General features: G+C 38.7%; 1 protein-coding gene and 1 long non-coding RNA gene across 13 annotated transcripts in view; one reads left to right on the top strand and one right to left on the bottom strand.

The window, feature by feature from the left end:
• Positions 1-16220, top strand: part of CTBP1 (C-terminal binding protein 1) — a 249997-nt gene that overhangs the window by 151661 nt on the left and 82116 nt on the right. The gene's annotated exons all lie outside the window — the stretch shown is intronic.
• Positions 4567-10064, bottom strand: LOC141743930 (uncharacterized). Its single transcript, XR_012587274.1, has 2 exons — positions 7708-10064; positions 4567-5694 (listed from the first exon to the last, which is right to left on the bottom strand). It is a non-coding gene; the product is annotated as an uncharacterized LOC141743930 (long non-coding RNA).

The following is a 16220-nucleotide window of genomic DNA, read 5'->3' as shown; positions in this document are numbered from 1 at the left end:
GGTGAAGAGATTGTTGTCTTGTGCTGTGGTTCTTTTAAGCTCAAGAGTAGAAAATTGTTAAAGTCGGCCTTTCAGGCTATGTGATTTTTATCTGCCTACAGTGCTGCCCCAGAAAATTTTTCTAAGCTCAGTTAATTTCACCATTATTTAACCTCTTGTTCACACGTGTGATAATGAAAAGAAAAAAAATGCAGACTCTAGTGAGATGCTTATAAGAGGTGAATAATTCAACTTTTAAAAATCAGTTGTAACTTGATTTCTTGGCCTCGTATGTTCTCCATCTGTGCAATTAAAGCACCTCCCAGTCTGTCCTCCCGATTCCCAGATAATGTTTGAACTTTTCATTTCTGGCTTAACTATACATATTTCCAGCACTAACCACTTCTTACTAGTCCAAGATAATTTCTCCTTACTTAAATAGTACACTTGCTTAAAAAGTGCACTGCTTGAAGAATCTGGGTGACCTTTGGGGTTGTAGATGAAGTTAATTGGTGCTCTCTTTTCTCCTCATGCTTTTGAAGTATCATTGTTGTACCAGGAGAGCTCAGCTTACTCCCCCTTCTTTTACTTCAAAGAGTAGAGTGTAAATTGTGACTGAAGATCTGTGCTGGGGGGCTTGAGGTAGAGGAAGATGCATCTTGGTGGCGACATGGAGCTGCAGACGGTTCTGGCACAAGTTGGGCAAGTGAAAGGGAAATCTGATGAGTATTGGTAAACCTCCAACCATCAGCTCTGCTTTAGAGGTCCCTGAGCGCCAACTTTACTGCACATTTTGGAAAGTATTACTGTATGGATACTCCAGTCTTCGCGCTTTTCTGAGGCATTCATGTTTGGCCGTGGCCAAAGACAGCATGCTGGGCTGTCTGAGTCTTTGGTCTGACCTAGGACAAGAATTCGTCTAGTTTTAATGAGTAGGTACCAGACAGCTGTAGCAAAGGAGGATTCCCAGGAACCGAGGAAGAGAAGCAACAAAGTGGTCAAATGCAGGTCGAGAAGCACAACTGGAAACTATTCATATATTCTGTTGGGTTTTTAACAAAGAATTTATCTTCCCCTTAGATGCTTTCATAGCTTTACTTTAATTTCTGTACTTAATTGCTTGATACTTAATGAGCTTAATTTTAATATGTTTGGCTACAAGTATTTTGCTACACTTTCTGTTTAGACTTACAGAACCGCAGTTTCTCAAAATTGTGTGGTAAGTTCGTTTTCAACATATTTTACTATTCCTCGAAAGGTTGAAATGTACAATTATATATGCATGTGACAGAGTCATTTCATGATTCTGTCATGCACATAAGATAGTTTTATGATGGATTTATTGTGTGGTTTGAGTAATTTTGGACAAGAGTCTCATAGATTTTTATTTGAGGTATTTTTAATTTAAAAAATGTCTTGGATTAAATAGGAGAAGTTATTATATATTAATACATTTTTAAAGTATTACACTGCTCTTAAATCACATTCTTTCTCACACACATATTATATAGACTTTGTAATATCAAAAATGAAAAACAGCTTATAGGCTTGAGGAGTAAAGATTGCCAGCATTTATCTGGATGTGACAGAGAGAAAAATTAATTGAAGGCAATGAAAAAAGTGACAGTATATGGTAATATTTTTATCATACCAGAAGTCAGTAGATTTTCTTCATTTGGAGCTGGAAGTATAACGTATTCTGGCTTTCTCTTCAGCTGTACGAAAGACTGATTTACTTAGGCCTTCCTAATGCTGCTCTTCAGAGACATTATCGTTTCCCATCAGCTGAAGTGTGCTTTCATAAATTACACAAGGCGAAACAGGAGGTTTAGGCTTCTAACATGCAGCTCCACTTTTCTTTCTTGTTACTCTGCTAAGTAGGCAGTAGCCCTGACATGCTTGGAGTCTGATTTTCATGGAGTTTGTGCATAAAAGACGCTTCCTAAATCTTTAATGTGCGTCTTTATAAGCTGCCATCCTTTTTTATTTGCTTTGGAAAGGCTGCAGATAAATTTGTGTTTAATAAAATAGAGGCCATTTTTTCTCCTATTTTTCTTTTTCATTGATGTAAACTATGTTTTAGCAACTTAATTTTGTGCTTTTTTTCCCCCCTCTCCAAATGCGCACAGGTCTAGCAAGATAACTGAGGGAGAACCATAGCGTGCAGTGCTTTCAGTTTTACCAAGCTGGAAGAAGGAGGCCGAATTTCTGGCATGGTTTTTCAGCTATGCGGTTGTGTTTCTGATGCGTGCTTGTACCGAGATCCTTTGGAAGCCAACTCAAGTGGTGTCTTGTGCCAATGGTCTTCCAAATGCTCCCTTTCTCAAGCTGGTATTAGGGACAGCAGTGCCGTAACCAGCGTTGTTTTCTCTCTTGAGCCCTATGCAGTGAAATGCCTTGCAGAGGTCCAACTCTGCTCCGTTGGGAACCAGCATCTTTGAGGCTCCGAGCTCTGCGTACCACTGAGCTCAAAGGAATTGTTGTGTTTCATAAAAGGGCTACCTAGTACTGACTGCCCCCCCAGAAGAAAGTTAACTTAAATTATCTGAACCAGAACTTTAAAATTGCTCGTTGCTACCCTTTTCTCTCAGCCTGATGTGGTTGATAATGTCATTGTAATGGCCTCTGTCAGTTACTGCGTGAGTGGTACCATGGGTGATTAAAGGGTTAAGGATAAGAAATGCAAAATAAATGTTATTGCTGTTTGGTTTTTATGAAAGTACTTTTTATTTATAGATGAGTGGGGAAAGGCATGAAGAAAAACATAAACAATAGTCGTCTTGTTGGTTTCCAAAAACACAAATCAAGTGTTTTGGTCCTTGGTTTTTGCACAAGTGTCCTCGGGGTCTGGGGTGGGGAAGGAGGGGGAATTCTGTGCACAAGTGAGTAGGATGCCTAGATATGTTCATTTGTAAATACTTTGAGGTGTCAATAATTTGAGGTGTCAAATTCCTAACGATGCTGGTGTAGGAAGCTGACTGGCTTTGTATTATTGGTTTGGCCAGTGATGGATTTGTTGACGTCAACCAAGTCACTTCGACTGGCTGTGCCTTTTTTTCTCTTTGTCTTATCTGCTTCATCTTTAACGAGAGACATTTGCTCATTCTGAGTTCACGCCATGGGGCTATGATTTCATCTGGCACGTTTAGATGTTACTAGAATAGGGATAATAATAGGTTGTTTGGAAAATTTTTAAGATACCCTATTTCTCAGCTGGTTGATTTTCCAGCAATAAATGCAGGTTTCCAAGTTAATTTTGGCTTCTATTGCAGTGTAAGTGCCTTCCACTCCATGCTGAAGCTTGATTTCTCTTAAATGTAGAATTTGTGCATATATATATATACCATCCAAAAACCTGCATGTGCACATTTTTATTGGATGAGCTTTGGCTCAAAAATCGAATCATACCATCATTGTGTGCATGTGAAATGTAATCTATTTATGAAACTAAAAACTTATGCATCTCATTTGCAGCCTACTCACCTTTGCTGTGTCTTCAGCTGCAAAGTCTGTAGTTTGCAAGTACTTTTTTTCTTTATGAGTAAGGTAGCGGTTGAGACTTGCAGGCGTTCACTGCAAGAAATTCTTGAAGTCATGGAGTTTTACCATTACTAAATATAGTACTCACTCTCTTTAGTACTGATCAAAATATTTAACAAAAAGGAAAGTTGTTTTTAGAGGTGTTTGGCATTTTACGCTCTCAATGAAAAGCAAGTAAGTTTTAGTTGTGCCTTAATACTGGCTCGCAAGCAGAACTCAGTAATGAGACTTCTAAAATATGTTTCATTATTAGATATACAGAATTTCTCCTTATTTTTTTAAAGACAATATTGACAGAGAGTAAAACTTTATTTATGGCTGTACGGTTGTAAATCTTGAAACTGTTGATGTAAAAACAACTGATGTAAAACTAGCAAAAAAAACCTTGTAAAAATGATATAAAACTAGTTTGGGTTTAACCACCTAGTAATATTATATCACTTTAAACATAATGGACCAACACCAGGATGCAAGATTAATGTTAAGAATTAAATGTGTTTGCAAATACAGTAAAGTATTTGTGCATGCTTATAACAGTTTCAGCACACAAATTTGCCATTTTTCATATTAAATAAATAAAATAGAATAGCATCTGCTTTTAAGGGAAGCTGTTCTTACCAGGAAAACTGAAATAAAAGAGGAGAAATGTGGAATAGCAGCAATGTTTTATTCATTTTTTACTGTAATTTTCCCTATAATCAAATAAGCGATGAGTGCCAGGACATTTATCTCATTTGTCAGGACGTCCAGGTTGTTCCTCATCCCCCACCTCACATAAGCCAGCCTGTCTGCTGCATTACGTTAACTACTCAGTTGGTCAGAAGAAAACCTTCTTGTTACAGACAGATGGTAAAGAGATAGTGGGAATTAAATAAGTAAAACAAAGCCCTGTGAAAACTTGTTATTTAGAAGTACATATTGGGTTTCATTTCAGAGGCCAGCTAGTTTCTTGCAGTTGCTGACTCAATAAAAAAAAAAAATATTTTGTTTATTCCACTTAACTTGCATCAGACTACCTGAAGTGCAGTTTTTCTGTCTGTTTTCTTCTGGGGTTTTTTTTGCAAAAGAAAGAAGGGTGATTCGAGCTGCTCTGTCATTTAAAAAACAAACAAAAAAAGGTAAAAAAAAAAGCATCTCTAGGAAAACAACCCCCACTCCCTCCCCAAACCTGCCTGTGTTACAGTGCAAAAGTGTAATAACCCTACTTCTGTCAAAGAGCTGATGAAGCACCTGAAGAAATACACTTTCATAGAAATGCCTGGTTGAAAATATTGTCGCCTTGCCAAGATTTTATTTTAAAGATTGTATTCAGACTCCTGCTGACTGTTGTCAGTGTGGAAACCTGGCACCGAGGTCAAGAGAAATGGCTTTTGGAGGCGGGTTGATGTTTCCACTAGTGCTGGGGACACACTGTGCTGTTTGCAGAAAGCATCCAGAATAGGTTTATAGAGATGATGGTCTTTGATTATTTTATAGGTCATTCGTCATTATGGTGTCTCAGCCTTAGGCAGAGTCATCTTCCATTTACAGTTGATCAGAAGCCATTCTTGTGGCTGTTCTTGCAGTAATAGAATGGTTTGGGTTGGAAGGGACCATCAAAGATCATCTAGTCCAGCCCTTTTGCCGTGGGCAAGGACATCTTTGACTAGATCAGGTTGCTCAAAGCTTCATCCAGCCTGACCTTGAACACTTGTTCAATGGTAATTAAAGCGAAGAGTTGCCTTCATCACTGGTACTCTTCCCCCTAAACTTTCATGGCAGCGTTCTCCCTGCAGCAGAATATTTGTTTTCCATCTCTTCCTCTTCCTTCCTTCAACATCTTAAGATCAGTGGTTTTGGTTTTGTTTTTTCTTTTCCAAATTTGTATGTTGGGGTTACAGCATTCTTCACTTCGTCAGTACCAAAGTCGTGATGGAAGAATTTTATGGATCTCACATTGCACTCTAGCAGCCAAACCCAAACTCCACATCCATTTTCTCATTTTTATGGCCGACTTATTTGGTTCTGTTCTTCTCATAAAAACCAACTGGGGTCAGGTCTGGTCCATCAGTTTGGTAGTGCCGTGGGGGCAGCCCATCAGGGATGCACTTGTTCACCATTTAGATGTCGATGTGTTTCGGGAGTGCAGTGCAGGCAGCCAGGCGATGTATGACAGGTTCTTCTTTTCGTACCTCACTATTACAGACACAAGAAAAAAAGAAAATTGATGATGAAAGCATGTTGCACCTTTAGAACTTTTACATCTGGCAAGGAAACTATTGATTATCTTTTTATTATTTGATTTAGTTTCTTTTCGCATAAATATACTTTGTGTCAAAGTAGTGAAATGTTTGGAGTAAGTATAAACTTCAGTGATTGTATTTTATTTTGTATATAACACACAAAATATTTTTTAAATAATCAAATGTATGCTCAATATTTATTTTCTAATTTCTCATTAGTATTTTAAAATACTTAATGTATTCACATTCTGTTGATGCTGTTTCTAATTTTTTAAAATTTTTTGACCCTCTCTCATATATTTTATTTAATAGACTAAATTTCCTCTCTCAAGCTATCAATGCTACTGTTCTTGAAATACTTTTTATTATCATTTCTTGAATATTTGTATTGATGGATTGATCAACTATGTAGGCCATTAGAAGAAATAAAAACTGAAATAGTAGGAGTGGCATTAAATACGTAATTAGGTGAAAGAGAGGCATTTGGTACCTTTAGGTAGGATGTGTAATGAAGAATTCTCTAATTCTTATTGCTTTCTAAGAAAAAGTACTATGTATCTAGGTCAATACTTAACCCCGCCCCTGCTGCCAGTTGAACTCTGCCATTTGAATATTACTCAGCACGACTCAGTCTGTCACCATGTTTGGATATTGCAGATGGAAATAATATTCTAGCACCTTGCGTGCCTCTCGTGTTCCCCAGTCTGGAGAAAACTGACGTCCTGGCCAGAAGAGATCCAGGGTTTGAAGGTTTTAGATATGTGTTTAAATATTTCATTGTACTGTTTGACAGATTAATTTCATTCTTATTTTGCACCTACATTTTGTATTGCATCAGCACAAGCAAAGCTGCACCAAAGCTGTGCATCTCCAGAAGCTGGAAAGAAATGTGTTGAAAGGTCTGTTGAATTGTATTTTTCCGAATGACACAGTACTAATACCTAGTAAGATTCCAGAAGGGAGAAATGTAGTATTTGTTTTGCGAACACTATTTTCTTCCTTTCGTATTATGTGTTGTCAGTTGAGCTTCTTGATTTTCCCTTGGTTAAGTTAAGAAAGGAAACAAAGATTGAAGTGGTCATTACCCAGGCTCATTGCCTCGTGCAAATGTCTTTAGTAAATAATTTAGGAAAAGAATTACTTCCCTGCATTTGACTAGAGGACGACTTAGTAAGATTGACTATATTTTAATCATCGCATTTGTGCTTTCAGTTATTAGAAGTATTTTGTTACATGGTTATAAAGGTTAGCAATTATAACGTAATGCTTCTGTCTCATACAAGAATGACAAACGCTTTTGAAACATCCTTGAGACGGCCTGGCTGCATCCATTGAATTTTGGTACCTGAACACTGAGTTTGTTTTTTTGACATGTCGCACACACAAATATATGCGTATATATTTTTTGTAGCCTGTTTCACTTCATCTGCTGTATGGAGTTAGATATTGGATGTGGCCTGTAGTGTCTCATCTGCTCCAATATTTCACTTTCAGTAGGAGAAGATGCTTCCCCCCACAAAGATTTGAGAGGTGCTATTTGGCCATTACTGTTCTGCATTTATTTGATGTCTGAAGCATGAGGGCTACTTTTTATTTTGCTTTATACTTAAATCACAAAGCTTTTAAGAGTCTTCTCCTTTGCCTTCCACAACATTCAACACAATGGGGATTTTTGGTCTGGTTTTTGGGAGTGCTATATTCTGTGCCTGTACAAAAAGTCACTATTTAAATTATTGTTACACACCTGGTTATATCTTCTAGGTAGATCACTCCCTCTTTAAATCCCTTTTAAGCTCCAAACATGCCAGTTATTCAGCAAAGAACAAATATTTACTTCCTGGAGATTTTTTTTTAATTGAATGACACAGCTGCGTTGCCCTTCCCTTTAGTTTGAACATGAAGTGGTCATTCACAGGAAGAAATCTCCAAGTAAGTCTGGTGACCTAAGGGTGTATTGTTTTCATACCTGTCTATGTTGACATGAAATCTGCTCATCTTCTTTGCAGCCTTCAGTGCCAAAATATTTGTGCTGTTAAAGTGAAGGCAGAAATGACGAAAATCCTGTTGTCAAATACATATTGTAAATATGAGAATAGAAATGTATATTATTCTTTTCCAGGAGATGAATAAACTCCAATTACAGGGGCTTAAGTATGGTTGTACAAACCCAAAACGTAGCAGGTCTTCAGGACCTCCAGCTTCTGCTTGCCAGTCTGGGATGTGTTGGTGCAAGAGGCGCTCAGGGTACAATGTACGTGGGCTCGCCTCACTGCGTGGTTTCTGTGGGAGAGCATAGAAATATCCCTTTGTAAATTGATTATTCTCAACCGGGTCAATGGAGACCTCCTGCTGGTCCGGGTGGTGCCCTGCATGACCCTGCATCAGTCTTGGAACTAAGGGGTGGGATGAGATGCACCAGTAATGAGGTTAGGGTCATGAAACCCCAATAGCCATGCAGTTTTGCACGCAAGACATCTAGGGAACATTTTTCGTTGCTGAAAGCCTTTTCTGCTCCCTTTCCTCGGGAGCAACGTTACGAAGTTAAGGCAGCACGTAAAAACCAGGAGGTGGGAGGATAGAAAAGTTTGATGTTGAGCTCTCTGGATGTTGTTCAGTTTGAAATGTCGAAGCAGTGGTTTGCAACAGATTGGTGTAAGCAATTCCCAGTGATAGCTGCAGCCACCAAAGGACGAAGAAGAAAAGAGTTAGCAGGAGGACATAGTCCTGAGCTCTGGAACTTGCTCCTTTTCTTATCAAAGTCCAGATTTTGTTATCCTTAGGATACCTTCAAAACTTGAAGTGTGTTTCTGTGAGAGGACTGTGGTGTTTTCTTTGTTACTGTGTTGTGGATAGGGAAATTTGTGTGGGTTTTCCAGAGTTACTGTAATGTCTATGATTGTAACTCATTAATTGTTATATAAATTAACCCTTTAAAAACTGATCATGTTGCAGAATAAGTAGAAAGCATAAATCAGTGTATGTTTTGAGAAACTGTTGGGAGAATTTTCAGATTTGTTTTTCAGTTTGGTTCTACGGGAGGTTGATGAAATGAAGTCCACTCGGTAACATCATCGTGATTCAACAGATCTTCTTGCATCAGAAGTAGGATGCAGAAATGTTACTTCCGGCAGGATGAGAGAGTTGTTCAGCCTGCAGAAGAGAAGTCTTCAGGGAGACCTCATTGCAGCCTTACAGTACTTAAAGGGGGTTTATAAGAAAGATGAGGATGGACTGTTTAGTACAGCTTGTTGCAATAGGACAAGGGGTAATGGTTTTAAACTGAAAGAGGGTAGATTCAGACTAGATATAAGGAAGAAATTTTTTATGATGAGGTTGGTGAAACACTGGCACAGGTTGCCCAGAGAGGCAGTAGATGCCCCATCCCTGGAAACGTTCCAAGTAAGGTTGGACAGGGCTCTGAGCAACCTGATCTAGTTGACGATGTCCCTGCTCACTGCAAGGGGAGTTGGACTAGATGACTTTTAAAGGTGCCTTCCAACCCAAACTGTTCTATTATTCTGTGGATTTTTTTCATTTCGTACTATCTCATGGAGATGGCAAAATTTGCAATTAGGTCATTTTAACCACTGAAGTTTAGAGGAGCTAATAATTAGTATTTCAACATGGGAAACAGCGGGGAGGGGTTTGAGGGGAAGAGCAGACCAGCTGAGGTTACCCAGGGGAGGACAGCCGAGCTCATTGACTTCTCTTGCAAAGCAGCCAGTAACACCCTGCCCAAACCCGTGCTAAAAGGCAAGCAGGGAAAGTCCTCCTTCAAACGTTTTCCTGTAAAGAGAAATCTAAATAAATCAATGTTATTACAAGTTACAGGTGTGGCGATTTCACGTACAAAACCCACCTTGGCATAGTGTCCTACTACATTTCCCAACTCCATTCAGTGATTTGTGTCAGAAATCTTACCTCTTTTGTGCTGCATTTCTGTGATTTTGTCCATGTGGTTTGAGATGATGAACATCAAAATCTCTTACATGAAATGCGCTTTTAAAAAATTATCTGAAATTAGTGATTAGGAATGAAAAGGCCATCAGTTTAACAACTGTCATCAGTCTGATAATATTTTTATGCATTGTTTATGAAGAAATATTTTATAATCTGGCCACATTTTTCATCTCTAGGGCAGTTGATTTGCCATTAAATAAAGCAAAACGTGGAAAAAAAAAGATAATTGCATTTAACCCAAGGAAACTCCTTACTAAAACAAAAATCAGTTTGTCATCAGTTATTCTTGATGGAGTTTTAAATTGCCCTTCTTTCATAGGAACATTTAGCAGACTGAACTGTATTTACATCACAAGCTTTGTACTCAGAACATCCAGAAATTAGGTTATTATTTATTAAAAACACCTACTGCATTCTTTTTTTCAGTAGTGATGAATGCAAGAAAGAAAAAATTGTTTCCATCATCAAATTTTCAAGTACAATTATTTAGCTGTGCTTGTACAATTGCTACTAAAATGTCATATATATAAATGGGCCTATAATCACACTTACAAAAACATACCAAGGGATGGTATTTCTGTGGCTGACAGAAGAGAATACTCTAGGAAATGCTTCTTAATCTGTGTGGTTGTTTTTTTTAAATGCACATAAAAAAAATAAAAATGGATATTTCTTTCTCAATAGTCACCTCGTTGCTTGTATTGTTTAGCACAGATGAGAATTTAAGAAGAGGCCTAGGCAACAGTTAAATTAAATTTTAGAAGCCACGCTCTTCTTAAGAGCCGTAATTTTGCTCCCAGTAGGCTTTTAAATGCTACTCACATGCTGCCATCCAAGTCCCATTACAGATGCCAGTGCTTCTTAAGTTAGGCTTTGTTTCAAAAGAGAAAAACCTTCTTTTTGAATGAAACATGGAAGCAAATCGTTAGATTAAATTGCTGAGGAAACGATAGGTGTAAATTGGATCTGTAGAGTCCTTACACAGCCTCCAGTAAACTTTAAAATCTAAGGGCATCATATGGGTGGAAGGAGGGAGAGGCTACAAAGGAGGAATTTATAAATACTGCCCTGGCACGCAGGGATGGTGTTAAGAAAATCAGAGCTCAAGTTGAGACTTGAATGTCAACGGCAAGAAAAAGTTTCTGCCACTGTCTTGGTAGTATGAGGACTGGGAATGTGTTTCTGGGGATGTGAAGCAGAAGGAGATGACTGGGAACAGTCAGCGTGGATTTTGCACGGATAAATCCTGCCTGTCCGAGCAGATTCACTTCAGTGAAAACCTGGCTGGGTTTGGGGATAAGAGGAGAGCAGTGGACGTAATTTCCCTCAGTTTTAACAAGGTTGTGGGCACGTCTTCCCACAGCGCTATTTGAGTTGGGAGGTTGTGGTGGGAGGGTTGTGGTAAAGCTCTGGTTGGATGATGGCGCTCAGAAGTTGGGTTTAGTAGGGTCTACTCTACCTGGAGGTGGCAGCAAATGGAGGATTGCAGGGGTCCGTCATGTTAGAAGATCCTGCTCGTTTAACAGTAATAGATGAAGGCACCCAGTGATATTAGAGTTGAACTGCAGCTTTTGACTATAACAAGTGTCTTCAGATTTCAAAGCTTGTATGTATTTCTGAGTCTTACTCATTTAGTTGTGTAATAGGTCTTCACTGAGAAGAGGTTAGCATCAGCTCTGCTAAAGGAGAGTAGCTCAGAGCCAATGAAGATTTTATTGCCCCCAGTAAACTTCTGAGCACCCTTCTCTTGGAAGCTCCTTCAAGTTTCAGGGAATTTCCTAGCTAATATTAACCAATTATCAGTTTAAAGTATGAAATACGAGCAAGGTGGCAAGGTTGTAAAAAGCTAGGACAAGTGCACACAACTTTGCTACCTTCACCTGGTCATGGGCAGAAGGTAAATCCTGGTGGCAGGTTGGCTGCAGGTAGAACAAGCTCTGGAGCAAAAAGGACTTTCCCAGAAAGGATTACTCCATTGCAAAACTCATCCCCTTCTGCTTTCTGAGCCTTGTATACGCTGCCCTGCCTGATAGCAACACAGATGCCAACTTCTCATCCCACAAATACCTGTTTATGCCGGGTGTATGCCTAGGTTTTCCTATCATCTGACCTATAGCTATTTTGTGATGGGAGAGAGAGCTTAGCCTAGAAACTGTTTGTGCTAAAAGATTGTTCTTATTCTCTTTATTTTTCTAAAAATTGGAATGAGTTAGAGAGATAGTTGATTTTAGGGCAGGCAATATCCAAGACAGTGTACAATACTGATTTGAACATTTATTTTATGATGACATATGTTATTCCTTCAGCTGTAGTAAGCATGTTAATAAAATATGGATTTATTTTACTGAAAATCTTTCAAATTTTTAATACAGCTGTGAGCTGAAGTTTATTTTGGCACATTGAACTGTACTGTCCTCTGCGGTTATTAAATGTTTAATTGAATCCCTCTAGTCTTTCAGTTTAACCACCTGAAAACCAATGTCTGAATAACAGTGGTCTTTGTTTTATAATTATTTTAGAGCTTTGGGAAGCAGAAATTAGCTTGTGTTAATTGTTATTTTATGTAGTAAGTAGTTACAAATTTAACTTGAAACTTCAGTCTTAGCGTGGTGGGGTCTTGTATACTTGAATGGCAAACTTTCATTGATTTCAATAACGTCAAATCTTGGTCCATAAAGAAACAAATATTAGTTCTTGGTTTTCCCAATAAATTGGAAAACAGAAAAACGCTGTTTTCAAGCTAAATTGATTGGGGAAACTGCAGACCAATACGTAGTTCACACTTACTTCATGTGCTGTAATTATTGCAGAAGTGATTAGTGTATGTTGTGCTTCTCAAGTCTCAGAAAAACTTGTTGGTCGTCCTGTCCCGTTCCGCCCACCCCCCCCCCCCCCAAGAAGTGTTTTATGCAATTAATGGTAGCACTGGGGGGGAGCGATGGGGAGTCAGCTTTGTGGCAGACTTTGGTTTAAGCAGGACCGAGAGGATCTGTGTGTGTGTGGACCCGAGTGGCGGGACGTCTGCGGCACCACCTGCGGCGTGTGTGAAAGTTAAACACGCGCGCGTCTGTGCTGGGTAAAGCCAAAGTGAAGGCTGAGAAGAGCACAGAGGCAGATGGAGGCACTGACATCTATTATTAATGATACAATTGTGATTGGAGTACAGTTACACAGATTGCTAAAAGCAAGAGATAGCTATCTTGTAAGAAAGCAATATTGTCTTACGCCCGCTGTGTTTAATTCTTCTATACAACACAGGTACAACTATCATTAAAAAAAAAAAAAAAAAAGCATAAACCAGACTGGGGCTGACAGTATTCTCTAACAACAGTAACTTTTTTGGTGGTGGAAATGTTTCATTAACAGATGAATACAATTTTTATTGATCTTAATTTCTACTTTTCATACTCCGTCTCTCCAGATGATTAATTTATTACTGTTTTGGTAATCTTTCAAGGGTTTGCCCCACAGAATTCTATCATCATTTTGACAGTTTAGCTTCCCAACTGGCTTTTTATAGTACATTCAGCGTTTTTGTGTTAGAATGAAAGTAAGTTTTTCCCCTAATCTAGACCTGCCAGAACTATCTACCTTATAAATGACCACTCCTCTCTCCTCTGCTATGCTCTCCATGTAATAGTAAAACATTCAGCACTAGTAGAAGACACCAAAAAAGTATGTTAAAATATGCACATGGTTCTCTGTGAGGCTGCTCTAGGTGATATTTCCAAAACATGGTAGTTTTAGTAAATCAAATGCAATTTTACAGGCCTGCAAATTTATATTATATTTTGCTGCTAGCAGTAGGAACTTCAGTTAATTGAACATTGGGAGACCTATCGGTGCATGAGACAGAGCTGAGGGGGGAAGGCAAACTGCAGGTTAGATAGCTGACTTCCTACAGATATTTTTCTGTTTAGATGTCTAAATATTTTATGGGTTTGCTGTCACAGCAAACATGAGTGTTTAACAGGCGAATACTATACATAATTTAAAGATGAGGAAGCTGGATACATAGAAGGGAAGTGGTTTAGGATGACAAGGATGATAGGAGGCTGGTGACAGAATCACGAACTGATTGTACTTCTCCCGAATCTTGACTAATGCCTTAATCCTTCCAATTTCTCCCAGTTACGAGACGCCTCACTTCCCTTACAAAAGCACTTGCCAGCAGAATTCCTCTAGGCTCCGTCTTGTGCAACTTTTTTGCAAGCTGAATGGAAAAGACTATGCTGTCTCATCAATTAAAACGTCAGCAGCTTAAATACCAAAAACTGATGGGCAACATCCAGTTCTACTTGTCAGATACAGGAATAGTCTTGGAGTGCCTGGTAGAGAAGGTGCTTAGGGAAGCACTAACTGAGCTGAAGCCGAGCGAGGTGGCAGTAGCATCAGTACTGAAGACGGACACATTGCCATCTCATCACCTCTTACTGAAAACACTTCTGCCAGCAACGTACCCTACGTAGTGTGATGAAGGTGCTACAGAAACTTCAGCTCATAGCAGACCACGCTTCCGGCACCTGGCAGTGATCTGGTTATTCATTGCTAGTCTCCAGACATCCCTATCTCAGTGCACTTGGGTAGACAAGTGCATGAACCCCCAAGTCTTTGAGTTATTTAATGACAGTAAAACCAACTTGTTATTAATTCGTAATAAAAGTCCTTGAGTATTCGGTATCTCATGTGCTGTGTGGGGCTTCCCACCGAAGTCCAGTTGAAATCTATCCACTCTGTCTGTAGTGCTGTCAGTGGGATCACCATGAACTTTCTCCTGGAATTTAGCTGTTTTATGATAAGATATCCCTGTTCATCACAATTTCTCATTAGTAATTGCTTCCTGTTAATGGACGTCACCAGCAGGGAGAGATTTATATCAATAGATGACGCTCAGTGAAAGACTGAGATCATCTGTTCTGTTCATTCCTATAGGGAGCAGAGCAATGATCAGCAATTAGTCATCTTTAAGTTTTTGGAGCTGTAACTCCCCAGAGCATAATATCAGGAGGGAACTTCTAGCGTACCTTGAACTCCTTTGTATCACGTATATCCCTGATACTTTTGCAGCCCCAGTTTTTTTTACTGGACTGATGTTTATCTTTTAGAAAGGCATTTGAAGTATTCAGGAGATGAACACACCGCCATAACCCTTGACATCCACTTAAAAAAACCCCAACAACTAGAAAATGCAGTTTTTGAATGTAAATCTACAGCATTCCAGTTCTAGTTGCTTTTTCTTATTATGTCTCCCTCTAAGATTAGGCAGTCGTTTAGTATCTGGTATTTCTCCCTACAAAGGTATTTATACAGCATAATCGTATTATGTCTCAGGTCTTTTGTTGGCAATCTGAATACATTGTGTTCTTCAAGGCATTTTTCTCCACCATTGAGTCTTTCTTTTTGTACTCTTTCGAATGTACACAACATGGATGCCAGAGCTGGCAGCAATACTTAACTAAGTATAATCTCAGTAATCCTATCCGTAATTGCAAAAAAAAATCCTCCATACTTGAATTTAACCATTTCTTCAAGAAAAATGTTATCTCCTTACATTGAGGTGTGGTTCTTGAAGCTCACGCAGAGTTGCACATTGTTTTTTAGGCATTAGTTCACTACCCTGTCAGTGTGACAGTTGTCTTTTCTAATGGCAAAGTTTTCCACCCTGGTTTTATTAAAGCACGTTTTGTTTCTGTGATCTTCATTTATCCATGATCCAGAATGACTGTGCGATTACGCTGTTGCTACTATTTTTTACAGACAGTTATTATTGTTTCTGTGATGTTCACAGTCATTTTGGCAAATATTTTCTATCTATGTCCACATCGTTGGTGAAGATGACGACAGATACCCATTAGAAACATCTCCACTGAGAGAATTTTTCATTGACAAATGTGTCCTAAGCTGATTCATAATCCTTTTAATACGTGTTTGGTTTTGATCGGTTTTGTGTAGCGCTTTTTAAATGAATACAGAATGTTAGTAGTGCTAACTCAGACACCCAGCAAAGCTCTATTTTATTGCATCTTCCTGGTTGCCTTAGATGAATTTGTTAGATTTTTGTGAATCCTGGTGATGAATACCCCGTTTGTTCAATGGTTGGCATCCGAGGAGGACTTTGTTGTTCATGTCAATGTCCAGTCTGGCCCATACCACGACATATAAGAATCAAGATGATTATTTTCTAGTGAAAATAATTTGCTATTTGGTAGAAATAATCAATAATGTGCAAGTACACAGTGTCTTGATTTTATCAGTCGTTCATTCTTGTTCTACTGCATTCTTGTTGGCCAGATCAAGAATTTTAGAAATAAATTTTCATACCAGATCTGCCCAATGGCCCATGAATTTCTGCAATTGTACTTAATTAATTGAGACTATAATCTAGTAGTAGGAAAGAGATATTTTAAAAAAAATTTCAATAAATACCCATAATACAGGCTCCCAGTAAAGAAAATGGACTTCGAATCTCTGTATTAGTGTTTGGCTCACTCCTTTGAATATCAATGTGCTTGCACAACT

This window comes from Larus michahellis, chromosome 5 (genome assembly GCF_964199755.1).
Source record: "Larus michahellis chromosome 5, bLarMic1.1, whole genome shotgun sequence".
Classification (NCBI taxonomy): domain Eukaryota; kingdom Metazoa; phylum Chordata; class Aves; order Charadriiformes; family Laridae; genus Larus; species Larus michahellis.
This window is presented reverse-complemented; position numbering and strand designations above follow the sequence as displayed.